This window comes from Ornithorhynchus anatinus, chromosome 19 (assembly GCF_004115215.2).
Source record: "Ornithorhynchus anatinus isolate Pmale09 chromosome 19, mOrnAna1.pri.v4, whole genome shotgun sequence".
Lineage (NCBI taxonomy): Eukaryota > Metazoa > Chordata > Mammalia > Monotremata > Ornithorhynchidae > Ornithorhynchus > Ornithorhynchus anatinus.
The window spans coordinates 30,847,174-30,862,104 of NC_041746.1; the positions used below are offsets into that span (position 1 = coordinate 30,847,174).

General features: G+C 41.3%; 1 long non-coding RNA gene across 1 annotated transcript; it reads left to right on the forward strand.

Annotated features, from left to right (window-relative positions):
- Positions 1-806: 806 nt before the first annotated feature.
- LOC114805759 lies at positions 807-11,969 on the forward strand. Its single transcript, XR_003753782.2, has 5 exons — positions 807-837; positions 8,237-8,383; positions 9,383-9,461; positions 11,170-11,369; positions 11,841-11,969. It is a non-coding gene; the product is annotated as an uncharacterized LOC114805759 (long non-coding RNA).
- Positions 11,970-14,931: the final 2,962 nt, after the last annotated feature.

Here is a 14,931-nt window from a genome sequence, read left to right on the forward strand (position 1 = left end):
ACATAGATTTCTCCAGGAGAAAAAGAAAATGAGAGAGAGATTAAATGAAATGAGACAATGAAGTGAAGTCCCTGGATCAAACAATATTAATCACTGTGTCACTCCATAAATCCTCTCATTTACCCAAACTAGGCAGCTGCAGAAGACTCAGCTACATACTGACAACACAGCTGTTCTCAAGAAGTCCCTGTTCTTAAGAAGCTTACAACCTGAAAGGAATTTTTAAGAACATTGAAAAATATGACCTTAGAATAACCAAAAAAAACTTACTGCTGTATTAAATAAGAGCCAGAGGCCCAACCTGGAAAAAAAAAAAAATCTGAATTCAGGTGCCTTGTAGCTGGACCCACAGCTTCCCCATCTCCAATTACTGCTCTCTGCTTTAAGTATGAAGATTTTCAGTGCTCTTTTCCTGTTCTATTCAGAGCAGAGTTAAGATTCAAGGAGATATTAGGAGTAGCTGCTCATGCACAATGGGGTCTCTACTAGTCTAAGGGAAAAGAGAATCCCCTGGCTTTGTGAGTTCTGTGTGTTGCCTGTCCTCTCTAGCTTTAAGTACCTCTTCATGAGTAAATTATTTGTTCCTTTCTGAAAGCATTTTCACAGGGACCATTTCCTCCTGCTGCCCTTTATAAACCCAAGTGTATTTTGTATCTCCAGGTTTCCTTTTTCCTGTGTTCTAGAGTTAATCTCACTTCTGTTCTTACAGTCTATGCATTTTGGTACAGCTCTAGGGACCCTTTGCCCCATTCCTCTAGTCATTTGCTTCATCACAAATTATCTCCATTTCATTTCATAGGCACTACAACATACCAAAATGGACACCCCAATTCCAAGGTAAGTAATAATACTGATAGTGATAGCTGTGGTACTTGCAAAGCATTTACTATATACATTGTACTAAGCCCTAGAATAGATACAAGATAGGTTAAAACACTGCAAAACACAGTCTTTCCCACATGGGATACACAATCTAAGGGGAAGGGAAAATATCCCCCCCTTATTAAATTTCCAGATGAGGAAATTGAGGCAGAGAAGGTAGATGGCTTACCCACAGTCATGCAGCAAACAAGTGGTATTGTCACTTAGAACACAGGGCCCCTAACTCACCCTCTTTCCACTAAGCCATGCCACTATACCTAACTGCCTTCTAGTTTGTGATCAGACTAGAACTCACCTTTTATTACTTTGCCCTTGCTTCAGCCTTTTAAGTAGTAGCAGTTAGCCCACCCTCCCCAGTTCCTGCCACAGCTGCCTCTTATCTCCTACCTTCCCCTCCCACACAGGAAACACCTGCTCTCTACCATGCCACTACTTCTTCCCCACCTCCCTTCCTTCTTCATGTTAAAGGGAACAGAAGAGTTTAAACAGGGTGGAGAATGAGGAAAAAGAATTGTTTCATAAAATCCCTAATGGTAGGGTAGAATGAAAAAAAGATAGTTCAATACAATCCTCTAAAGGAGAATGTCCTTTCTTTATGGTATTTATTAAGCACCTATGTGCCAGGCACTGTACTAAGCACTAGAGTAAATACAAGCTAATCAAATTGAACACAGCTCATGTTCCACATGGAGCAAAACAGAATTAACTGAGGCAGAGAGAAGTTTAGTGACTTTTCATACAGCAGACAAGCAACAGAGCCAAGATTTAAACTCAGGTCCTTATGACTCCACTAGGCCATACTGCTTCTTTGCTACCACAGGAAGTATTTCAGGCCAAAACAATCAGCAGGCTCAAGAGGGGTTTTTCTGAATTTATGAATAAGAAGCCCTGAGTGGCTCTCTAGAGGAGCATTGGGTATGAACAGAGAAATGATAAGCAATCTAGAGAATATTTCCTTAATAATAATAATAATGTTGGTATTTGTTAAGCACTTACTATGTGCAGAGCACTGTTCTAAGCACTGGGGTAGACACAGAGGAATCAGGTTGTCCCACGTGGGGCTCACAGTCTTAATCCCCATTTTACAGATGAGGTAACTGAGGCACAGAGAAGTTAAGTGACTTGCCCACAGTCACACAACTGACAAGTGGCAGAGCTGGGATTCGAACTCATGACCCCTGACTCCAAAGCCCATGCTCTTTCCACTGAGCCACGCTGCTTAATGATAGTTGTAAAGAGAAATCTAGTCACTCCCACCATGACCCTGTTGAAGACAATACTGGTCTGGATAGAGCAGTGATCTAATGACTGTGCTATTTGTTAATCATAATTAAGACATTTGTTAATCACGTACTATTTGTCAAACACTGTACTAAGCACTGGGGTAGATACAAGATAACCGAGGCAGATACAGTTTCTGTTCCACACGAGGCTCACAGTCTCACTCATAATGACCTGTTCATGGTTTTATGTTCTAACTTGGGGGTGAGGAAGGTGGTTTTTACATTCTCATTTTCTCAAGAATTTTCCTTTTGGAATCACCATCCCAGAGCAAGTCCGTAAGGACAAGCTCACAAAAGCAATTTTAAATTTATTAAGAAAAAAAACACCTCTGAAAGTCACACCTTTTGAAACTTTCTGAATCCTGCCATGTCCATTACTGCAGCTCTGTGTTGTCAAGAATCCCGAGATCTATAGTCAGTGAACCAGGCATTGGGAGTCGATCCACCTAATGTCAGCTCTGTCACGGGCCTGCTGTGTGACCCTGGGCAAGTCACTTACCTGTCTGGGTCTCAGTTTCCTCTTCTATAAAATGGGGCTAAGATCCCTGCTCAATCTCTCTCTCTGCCTTTTAGATTGTGAGCTCTATCCGGAACTGGGACTTTGATCTGCTTGTCTCTATCTACCCCAGTGATTGGCACAGTGTTTTGGTACATTGTAATAATGACAGTAGCAACTGCTTTAATTATTGAAACCTGAATTAACTTATTTTATCATCTGTCCATATGCTGGGAATTGGGCCGGAGGGAACAAATTGTAGCCTAGATGGTTTTTCAGGCTGATTTGCAACATGGATTTTAGTAGATTTTTGTAGGGGAGCTTGCTAAATTTTGCCTAAATCTTTGACATGGCAGCTACCCATTTGCCATTTATTGTAATTTTTCCCCTGAGGCCTCAATGACCCTGATATTGATTTTAAATCAAAATGACTGGAAAGAAAATGAAATAGGGAGTCAGTCTTCCAAAACCACAGTCACACTGAGGCTCTATCAGAAAATTCAGTCTATCCGGACTACAGACTTCAGTTCATTGAGCCTAGTTTATTTTTTTCTGTAACAAAACTGTAAATAACATTTCTCATCCAGTGTCAGGTAATTAGGGTATTTCTCAAATATTTCTTCTTCATTTGCTCAAGCAGATCTATAGTTTAAGAAAATCTTTTGATGCGGAGTCTTCCCAAGAAGCAAAAAAAAAAATAAAAATAACTAGTAAGATGTCAGGTACCAAAATGGAAAAGCAGTGAGTCACACAGCTTCTCATGTCAGTTCCCCTGATGATGATTATCAAAAATTGCAGGTCTTTGAAGGGAGACGGTGTCTTTGGTCTAATCATCCTCCCTACTTGCACAAGACCCCAATGATTGCCTTTGGTTTGCAGTTGTTGCTGAACTTGAGTTTCCAAGGTCACCCTCTCTGATGAAGCCTGTATGCCACTCTCCTCTTCCTGTCGTGAGCAGAAGGACGCTGGCTAGGAGATCCCCTGGTACACCCGAACCCCTCAAGCCACTCACTGTCCCTCTGTTCAGGACCACCCTGGTTAGAACCAGTAAGTCCAGCCAAGGAGGAAGGCAAAAAGGATGTAGGTTTGGTGATAGGAGGGGAGGTTGGTGCACTTGATAAACAGTATCATCATTATTATTACTAATGAAGCACTGTGGTCTAGTGAAAAGTGCACAGGCCTGAGAGTCAGAGGACCTGGTTTCTAATCCCAGTTCTGCTACTTGTCTGCTGTGTGACCTCCAGTAAGTAACTTACCTTCTCTGTGCCTCAGTTTCCTCATTAGTTAAGATGGGTCCCAATACCTGATTCCCTCCTACTTGAGCCACATGTGAGACAGATACTGAGCCCAACCAGATTAACTTGCATCTCCCCCACCACTAAGTATAGTGTTTTGCACCCAGAAAGTGCTTAACATGTATTATTATTATTATTCCCTGGAAAATGGCTGCTTAGGTCAGAGGTGAAAGTACACTCAGAGTTGAAAGTACACCACCCACCCCATTCCTCTCCCAAAGATGCAGAACAGGGATGTGTAGTAGGTCTAGTTTTATTCAGCATATCGGATGCAGCCAGAAAGACCTAAAGAGAGATCCGGAAACTGGTATTAGAATGCATGTCTTGCCTGCTGGTAACTTTTCCAACACAACAAGCTTAGATCATTATCTAAAACCCTCAAATTCATCATACTACAGCTGCTCCGTGCTGATGATTGTGTTCTGAATGACCACCCACAAGAAAATGCACAGATAATGATATCTAGATTGAGTTTATTATTATTTTTTAGCAAGAGGAGGGGACCAGTTTTCAGGTTTACAAACATACCCACTGTCAACCTGAGATATTCATTCATTCATTTGATCATATTTACTGAGAGCTTACTGTGTGCAAAGCACTGTATTAAGCACTTGAGAGAGTACATCTGTACCACAAATCCCAAAATGCTGTAAGATCTAAATTTAACAATGAACTTGTACTGAGGGGGTAACAGAAGTTTACTCACTAACTCTCCCAAACACTTAGTACAGTGGTCTGAACTGTAAGCACTCAATAAATATTAATCATTGATTTAAAATGAGTAGGAACAGCTGAGATTTAAATTCAGGGTCTATCAACCAAACTCAATTTTAGGATCCTTTTCTAAAATTCCTCACGTAGTAAAATCCAGGACTCTCCTACCTAGACCAAGATATTTGGTCAAGTTGTTGATTAATCAAAGAGACTAAAATGACTTTTAGGAGGAGACTGACAACCTGGTTGTCCTTTAGAAGAGTGGTGGCCAGGATGCAGTGGCCAGATGACATTAAGCCTCAAACCAAAGTGAAGGTCACAATGTTTCATGCAACTGTGAGATCTGGGCTTCCCACAACACTCCATCTGACTTGTAGAGTATTTCCCAAGGCATCACATGTGAGCTGCCACATTAGAAAGTAGATCGGTGCCCTCAAATTATGGCATTAAGGAATAGTTGTATTGGAAAACTTGAAGTTTTAAAAAATCCTACCTTGGAAGTATTTGTATTGTTCCATAGGTCACTATGTAATTATACCATCAGGTGCTCTGTATTCCTTATCTCTGCACATCTGATGATCTCTCCAAACCATAGAAATAAGTCAGGATAGTGGGAAATGTAAAAAGAGTACATTATTCCCATGGAAATTAAAAGGTAATTATTTCACATGAACCTGAAGAGCTAAGATCATCATTGAGTTACAACAACACTTCTCCCTGTCAGTGGCAGCTAAATTCCCTCGTGGCTGACATGATATTGTATTTTCTTTATATTTGGGCTCGACACCAAATTAACCAACCAAGTAATAGGAAAAATGTATTGCATCACATGTGCCTCTCCTAGAGCAGCTGTCTCTACAATTTGTAAATGAGAATGTTCTATTTCCATGAACAAATAAGACTCTTACCTTGATAATGTGAATTTCTTCATTCTGGGAAAGTCTGTGAGCCTATGTTACTGCTGATTGGTTGTTGATAGAGAGAAAATGCTAGAATGTAGCTCTCAAACATGGTTTCCCTGGCAGTTGTCTTCCAGTTTTTTTCTGGCCCTTCTGATTTGACCCCTTGAAGAACCTAGGAGAATTCTCCAGACCTGCTAGGGACCGACCCATAATGGTAGTACTAATTGTAGTATTTGCTAAATGCTCACTATGTGACAAGCACTGTACTTACACCAGGATAGACACAGACCAATCAGGTCAGGCACAGTCCCTGTCCCAAATGGGGCTTGCAGTCTAAGTAGGAGGGAAAAGGGGTATTGAATGCCTGTGAGGGAACTGCAGCAAAGAGAAATTAAGTGACTTGTTCAAAGTCACACAGCAGAGTTGGGATTATAAATCAATCAGTTGTATTTATTGAGCAGAACATTGCACTAGGTACTTGGGAGAGTACAATATAACAATATAACAGAGTTGGTAGACATGTTCCCTGCCCACAACAAGCTTACAGTCTAGAGGATTAGAACCCAGGCCCGGTAACTCCCAGCCCCATTCTCTGTCCACGAGGCCACCAGTAACGACTGGTAAGTGGCAATCCCTTCACCACCTCTGTTCTAGTGTGTGTGTAACAACAAAATGATGGGGTCCAGGAATCTTTACTGTCTCAGTCTTCTATTTGTTATGTTCCATCAGACAGAGTAGAAACTGAGTCCCAGAGTGGATAAATAATTCATCCAAGTTCACATAACAGGCCAGTGACAGAATTGGGACCAGAACCCACCTCCCTCAACTCCCAGTTCCTTGTTCTTTCCCCTAAGCCACACACATTTTCTTCCCTCTCCATCAATGCTTGTCAAAATAGTGCGTTTTAAAATTTTTCGTACAATATTCATATGGAGAGAGCTGTATGTTTTTCTGGCTTGGTGAGCTGAGTTCAGTCCTTTCCATCCGGAACGGTTCTAGCACTAACTGCTGATGACTCAACCTAAGGAAAGTTTATTTTAGCTTCAATTATGGAGAAAGCTACCCGCTAACCACGAGGTTTTCCAAAGGCAAATGTCATGCCCACACACCCCATATGTCAACCAATTCCCAGGTTAATTAAGGGCAGTCTGGTCAGCCCACCCAAAATGAGAGTAAGAGCTACTATCATGAATGGACATTAAACCAAGAGAGGTGAAATCTAAGTTAATATTGTTCTACCTCCCTCATGTTGGAAGCTCCCCAGGATGTCATCTGTGAACTATATATTAAGACAGAGGAAACAGGGAATCAGACCTCAGGCAATAGCCTCAGCCAGTCAGAAAAAGCCGACTGTATTTTATTTTCCTGGTGCCTATATCAAACTACCCATTAAACACACTGTTACTGCTGGCAATGCTGCCAGCAGTATAACACATGGATATCAGTGAGAAGACCCATCAACAATTGCAGTTTCCATGTGGGAATCGGAAGGTATTGAAACTGATCACGACTTTCAACCCTAAACCAAGTGTTACATCATCCATGAAGCCCAAGGAAAGGGGGAGTTTAGTAAGAGTGAAAAACTATTGCAAATATTCCTGAACATGCCAATATATTAAAGTTCAAAAATTAAAAAAGAAACTGTTCGTTATAGGGAAGTCTGATTTCTCGCCTGAGGGAAAAAGCAGATTGCAGTTTGCAGTATTCCCAAGGCAAAGGCAGCAGCGGGATTTGAAATTGAAACCGAATGAATAGCCTACGGTGTCAAAAACACATTGCCCCAAAAGGATCACAATTTATCTGAAGTTGGGAACCCACAGATCAGAACTGGAAGGGGGCTTTAAATTACTGAACTGCCAGAACTTCTAAATCCTATCCTACTTGCCAATTAATGGCATTTTTTGAGTGTTTACTGTGTGCAGAGCACTGAAGTAAGTAGTTGGGTGAGCAAAATTGAGTTGGGAGAGTTGATCCCTGCCCTCAAGGAGCTCATCAGTGGTTTGAGGATGCTGACAGGGGCAGAGAGTCTGAAAGAGATGATAGCCCATCTGGGATGTCTTTAGGAATCACTGGTGCCATTGCATTCTAAAGTTGGATCCGGTAAAGACTCTTCTGCTTGGGAGAGCAAGGAAGTCACCTTCAGGTCCTGGTTAATGCCTAACTCAGATCACCCTGGTTTATGCATTTGGTTCATCCTCTTGGCAGTTTCAACTTAGATGCAGTGAATATCCTGTTCAGTTTATACCTGTGGAGGAGGAGCTGAGATGTGTTACCTGGAATCAGCAGGTCTTTGAAGAGATAACGGCTCAATTATTTTTCTAAGGCTGAGAGATTGGTTGTAGCAAAGTTCAGGTTCCTATTGGAGGCAGAACTGAGGTCAAGGGACAGGAGGGAAAGAAAGAAATGTACTCTTGTAGCACCTGCTGTCTGGGAACTGTGTTTCCCAGAATCCTCTGGAAATATGATCCAGTCAAACTTTTACTATGTGCAAGGCATTTTAGTAAGCACTGGGGTGGATACAATATTATCTGATTAATTATCATGTCCTATTTGGAGCTCAGTCTTAATTCCCATTTTACAGATGAGGTAACTGAGGCAAAGAAAAGTTGAGTGACTTCTCTGTTAACCTGGACAGTTGTTTTGCTTTATTTTTTTTAATTCAAGGGGAAGGAATTCTGGCTTCATTTTTTCCAGTGTTTTGGGACACGCTTTGTTATCCTTCCTGGATGTTCTGTTTTAGGAGTTGATGTGAGTCCACACATTCAGAACACAGTCTTGCGTGTAAGGAAATTTGCTTGAAAATGTAAAGAGGTGAGTGTGTATTGAAACTGTTTGGCTATGGGAGATGGGCATTTGGTTCTGGTTAACTTTCCCCTTTTTCTCTATCTTTGACTATGTTCAAGGCATTTGAGAAATGAAAAGAGATGGCATGAATATTTCTTGGTTCTTCCACCTGATGAATAGTAAAGAATTTAGAATCTAAAATGGCTCATGATGCCTGTTAGGTTCTTAAGATCTGGTAAAAATTATTCCTATTCAACAGATCAAGAGAAGAAATAATTTGTTAATTGAAAAGGCATCCAACAACTAGCCTGGTCAAACATATAATGCCTGGGAGTAAGAGGACCTGGGTTCTAATCCTAGCTCTTCTACTTGTCTGCTGTGTTTCCTTGGGAAAGTCACTTAACTTCTCTGTTCCTCAGTTGCTTCATCAGTACAAAGGGGATTAAGGCTGTGACCCCCATGTGGGACATGGACTGTGTCCAACCTGATCATCTTGTAACTACCCCAGTCCTTAGTACAGTACCTGGCACATAGTAAGGACTTAACGAATACCATTTTTAAAAATCAGCAGAGTTGATTGAACATCCATTGCATGCAGTGCACTCTACTAAGCCTTTAAGGAACATATACAGGTTTAAGATGAGATTCCTGCCCCTGAAAAGTTTACCCTCAAACAGGGAAGGCACGCAGACACCAATCAATGGGTATTCAATTGGTAAAAGTATGTGAAAATATATATGAATAATAATAATACCACTTGGATAAATAAATGGCAAATGACAGGAATGGCTCATGATATTTCTGATGGGCCATGTTTCTTACTCATCTGCCCTGTTTTCCCATTCTCTTTCGTAATCCTGAAAGACATTCCCTGATTTATCCTCCCAACCCTGCCCCCTAATAACATGGTAATTTTTCTTACCACTCCTTGACTCTGACCTTGCTATTGCTATGTTTCAAATCATACTATTGGGTGATAATTGTTAAGTTCTTACTATGTTCCAAACACTGTGATCTTTCCACTAGGTCATGCTGCCTTCCTGGCTGCTGCCCAAGTGTTCTCAAAGTACTGGGTGGGCCAATTTCCTGGGACTGACTTGAGATGGTAAGTGAGGTAAGCAACCGACTCAGAACATGATATTAGAGGGGGCAAAGGAGGAAGTGCTGATAGTAGTGGTGGGGGGTAGGAGAAACCCACCCTGAGTCAGAGAGGAGACAGTTTTCACATAGGTGTGGAAGGGGAGCACAGTGGGTCTGGAGCAATGCAGAGGTTGGGAATGTCCTCCAGGAAGCTTTCTGGTATCAGGAGGGCATTGAGCAGACTTCTGCACAATGGCATAATGTCACCTTCCTTGCATATGCATCAGTCAATAATCAATGGCATTTATTGAAGAGAAGCAGAGAAGCAGAATGGCTCAGTGGAAAGATCCCGAGCTTGGGAGTCAGAGGTCAGGGGTTCTAATCCCGGCTCTGCCACTTGCCAGCTGTGTGACTGTGAACATGTCACTTCACTTCTCTGTGCCTCAGTTCCCTCATCTGTTCAATGGGGATTAAAAACTGCGAGCCCCACGGGGGACAACCTGATCACCTTGTATCCTCCCCAGTGCTTAGAACAGTGCTTGGCACATAGTAAGCACTTAACAAATGTCGGAGAAGCAGCGTGGCTCAGTGGAAAGAGCCCGGGCTTGAGAGTCAGAGGTCTTGGGTTCGAATCTTGGGTCTGCCACTTGTCAGCTGTGTGACTGTGGGCAAGTCACTTAACTTCTCTGTGCCTCAGTTACCTCATCTGTAAAATGGGGATTAACCATGAGTCTCACTTGGGACAACCTGATTACCCTGTATCTACCCCAGCGCTTAGAACAGTGCTCTGCACATAGTAAGCACTTAACAAGTACCAACATTATTATTATTGTATTATTATTTATTGAGCACTTACTATGGGCAGAGCACTGTACTAAGCAATTGGCACCATACAACAGAATTAGCAGACACATTCCCTGCCCATTACAAGCCTACAGTCTAGAGGGAGTTTACAGGGATGGATTAGGAGGGGTGACAAATTTCACTCTGCCTTGGGAGGATGATAAGCAACTTGAGGGCAAGGATCATGTCTACTAATGCTATTGTTACTCTCCCAAGGAGTCAGTGGCTAGAGCACGGGCCTAGGAGTCAGAAGGTCAGGGGTTCTAATCCCAGCTCCACCACTTGTCTGCTGTGTGAGCTTGGGCAATACACTTCATTTCTCTGTGCCTCAGTTACCTCATCTGTAAAATGGGAATTGAGACTGTGAACCTCATGTGGGACAGAATTGCACAGGGTGTATGCAATTGTATTTACTTGTATCCACGCCAGCACTTAGTACAGTGCCTGGTACATAGTAAGTGCTTAACAAATGCCATCATTATTTTATTATTATAGACTATAAATTCTTTGAAGACAGGGATTGTGTCGATTAACTCTACTGTACTCTTCCTAAGGCTTTGTACACATTAGGCACTCAATAAATACAATTGATTTACTAAAATATTGGCATTCATCCCAGTTCAGTTAGGTCAGATGAAGGTTTTCAAGGTCAACCCAAGCAGTTTTATGAACAAATACATAATTCCAGAATTTGGGATCATTCAGCTAACCTAGTCAACCTAATTTACACTAAGCTTCCACTCTTGGCAGGATGCTGATGCTGTGAGATTCTGTGGGCTTTGTCATTTCCCTTTCTTTTGTTTCATCCTTTAGGTTAGTTCACTTGGTCATGTTTATCTGCTTTTGGGTTCTAAAGGATCATTCTGACTCTGACTATCCATCTTCTTCAGAGGAATCCCAAGGCATCTTTAATCAGAGAGACTGACCAAGATCGATAAGAGAATTTCATTGGACACAGCAGTCCATCAAGTCATTTCCAAAGCCGAACTCTGATGACCCACTGCCCAGAAAGCACATTTCTCAACCGATGGTTTAATCATGCTTTCCCACTCAACAGTATGGACTCAAGTCACTGGATTGAGAATCACGGGTAAAAATAAGTTACTTATCCAGATGAGCTGAAGCAATAGTGATTATATTGGGAAATACAGCAAAACATAGTGGCAAATTAGGGCTTCATTTAAAATACACTGAGTACTCTGTGGAACTATAAATACAAATAGACAGATAAAAGTAGCATTCTAAAAAGTACCTACCAACCAAGGCTGAGAAAAAGGGGGTTCAGGTGCTCTGGGTTAACAGGGATAATCCCACATTTTATAACTTTCCCAAGAAACTATAGAAAATGTTCTAATGTCCTGAAATTAGGACTGAACAGTCTCAATTGGCCAGCCTATCAATCAATCATATTTATTGAGCACTTATTATGCAGAGCACTATTCAAAACAATTGGGAGAGTACAATATAAAAGAGTTGGTAGTCATATTCCCAGCCCACAACAAGTTTACATTCTAAAATCTACAATCAAATGATCAATCAATTTTATTTATTTATTTTGCAGAGCACTGAACTAAGGATTTGGCACAGTACAACAGAAGCATAAAACCTGGACTGTCTTTTATTATGTTTTTTTTACATTGGGCATTAGCCAGTGGGTTTCTTTACAATGTTATTTTGCTCTGAGTATTAAATTAATGGATTCATCCATATCATCCATTCAAAGTCTGCCTTCCTTTTTGAGAAACGGCATAAACTGTGCCTATAAATACTTTTCCAGAGATCACCCTGAGCTCATACCCATTTCAAACCAGATAATAAGGTGATGTTAATCTTTTGATTTCTTTTTCTCTCCAGGAGATTATATCCAATTTTAAATCAGGCACAAACAAAAATCTTGCAAGAAACATAATTAGAAGTGAAATTGCTCCTGAGCACCTTGGTCCCTGAAAGAACCTTTCCACCCTTAGCAATAGGCTGGGACATATCTAGTCTAATGATCAGCTGTCATCAAGTAATTGAATACCCCAGAGACTGAACTGCCAGAGTGTATGGATTTTCATTCCCCTTATTTTTTTTTCTCACCATAAATAGAAGGATAAAATGGACCTACATGACATGAAATTGCTGTTTGGGATGAGATGCAGCTCATTCTTTCAGTGGCCATCAACCAGATTGATACGTTGTGTGCCTTAGTATTTCAGCCGCATCGTTAGAGTAATCATATTGGCGGTTTGTGCCAATGAACTGTACCTTCTAGGTCTGTATTTTTAAATTGTGATTCTCCAAAAATATAGGCACGCATCAGAATTGGCATATGGGTATGACTGGGAGGACACAAAGCAATCTGCACCCCTCAAACACATAGAGAAGCAGCGTGGCTCAGTGGAAAGAGCACGGGCTTTGGAGTCAGAGTTCATGGGTTCGAATCCCGGCTTGGCCACTTGTCTGCTGTGTGACTTTGGGCAAGTCACTTAACTTCACTGTGCCTCAGTTCCCTCATCTGTAAAATGGGGATTAAGACTGTGAGCCCCACGTGGGACAACCTGATTCCCCTGTGTCTACCCCAGCGCTTAGAACAGTGCTCTGCACATAGTAAGCGCTTAACAAATACCAACATTATTATACACAATCCCCCACCAAGTTTTGAAGAGTAAAGTAGAAATTCCATGTGGACAGGGGCCCCCCTCGCTTCTTTGTGTTGAACTTCCCCAAGTATATTGTACAGCGCATTGCTCCCAGTGGGTGCTCAATAATCACTCTTTCTATTACTAACAGGCACAAACTACCAAAATAATATCACTGAAGAAAACACTCTCATTAGTCTTTCTAGCTTAAACCATGTTGGTAAGTGGATGGATATCTTCCAAGTCTTGAGAGCTGCAAGAACCAGACATATGGAAATGAAGGAATGGGGAAAAAAAACATAAAAATTCTATAAAAGTCTGTTTTTTCCATTTGACCTGGAACACACCGTGGAATTCCTTGCCCTTGAAAAAATGTGATGAAATCTCAATTCCTCACAGGTCTCCCCATTCGTAATGGTATTGACTTTGTTTACCTTGTATGAAGCACTGTATCTTTCCAGTACCATCGTGAAGAATCCATATGCCCTCTCCTCCCCACAGTGACTGGGTGACAAGAGAAAAGGTGGAATTCCTTCATTGGAAAGGTGGTCCTCTGACACTTTGTTTCTGGGGAGCTCTTCTTGTTAACTACACAAGAGAGGATGAGGATCAGAGAATGCCCCCCATGAAGGCTGTACTTCAATTAGGAAAGGAAACTGGAGCCTCAATAGTCCAATTCTCCTTTAAGTAAGGAGTTTCTAAGCCATTACCTTGTTTCCACATTAGCCAGCCTATGAATTTGAAACTTCTTCAAAAGCACAGCAGACTACAAGTTTTTCTTCTGAGCCATGAGAAAGATTTCTTTAGATGGTCCATTAGCCTTGCCAGCTTGAAAAACAGCCTAGGATGCATTTATTCCCAAGAAGGGAAAAGCCCCATTCCCTGTATTTGCTCACTTAGATAGCAATAGTATCTATTAAGCACTTACTATGTGCCAAGCACTGGGAAGAAGACAAGATAAGCAGTTCACTATTCCCATCTCACACTGAGTTTGAGAATTTCAGGCACAGTTTGAGGTCTAAAAAATAGAGCAGGCATCCTATCCCCATTTTACAGAAAATAAAACTGAGGCCCAGACCAGTTAAGTGACTGGCCTAAATTCACATAGAAAGGTCATTGGTAGAGCTGGGACTAGAACTCAGACCCCACTATTTCCACTAGATCAAGCTGCCTCCTAGGGATTTTATTTTTTTGCATTTTCTGTGTATGGTTAACGAAGGAGTCATATTGAGAGTTTAAAGTCGGGTTTCTCCTGCCAAAGGGAGTAGAGAAGCTACATAGCATTCCAATGGATTTACCATCTCAATAGCACTTTTAGACTGCCTTTCTAGACAAGAATTCTAGAATGCCAATTTGGAAAGCTCATCCTGTGCATAATAGCTATCGAGGATTCTTTAGGTAATTGAAAAGCCTGCCATTTCCCAAAGGACTATATGCAGACCAGATTGATATTACTTTTTTTCTGCATTTCAAATTGTAGCAATTAATTGATTATGTTCATTGAGTGAAATCTATGTGCAGAATACTGTACTCAATACTTGAGAAAGAGCGGTAGAAAGAATCTTGCAATCTTAGCAATCTGGCTTGATCTTAAAATCAGAGTGATGGGGTGAGTGAAGGAGGAATATGTTGGGTCAAAGACCAAAAGGAAGAAATAGGAAAGAATTATTGCCACTGTATTGTCTATTTTCCAAAGCTGCAATCCTTTTTTCTCATGATAATTATTAATCAATCAATTGTATTTTTCAATCAGTGGTATTTATTGAGTGCCTACTGTTTTCAGAGCACTGTACAAAGCACTTTAGAGAGTACAACAGAATCAGTAAACATCAATCCATCAATCAGTGGCATTTATTGAGCACTTACCATGTGAAGAGCATTGTACTAAGTGCTTCAGAGAGTACAAATAGAGTTGGTAGACACAGTCCCTGCTCACAGTGAGCAGCCTGGCCTAGTGGATAAAGCATGGGCCTGGGAGCCAGAATGACCTGGGTGCTAAACCCAGCTCTGCCCCTTGTCTGCTGTGTG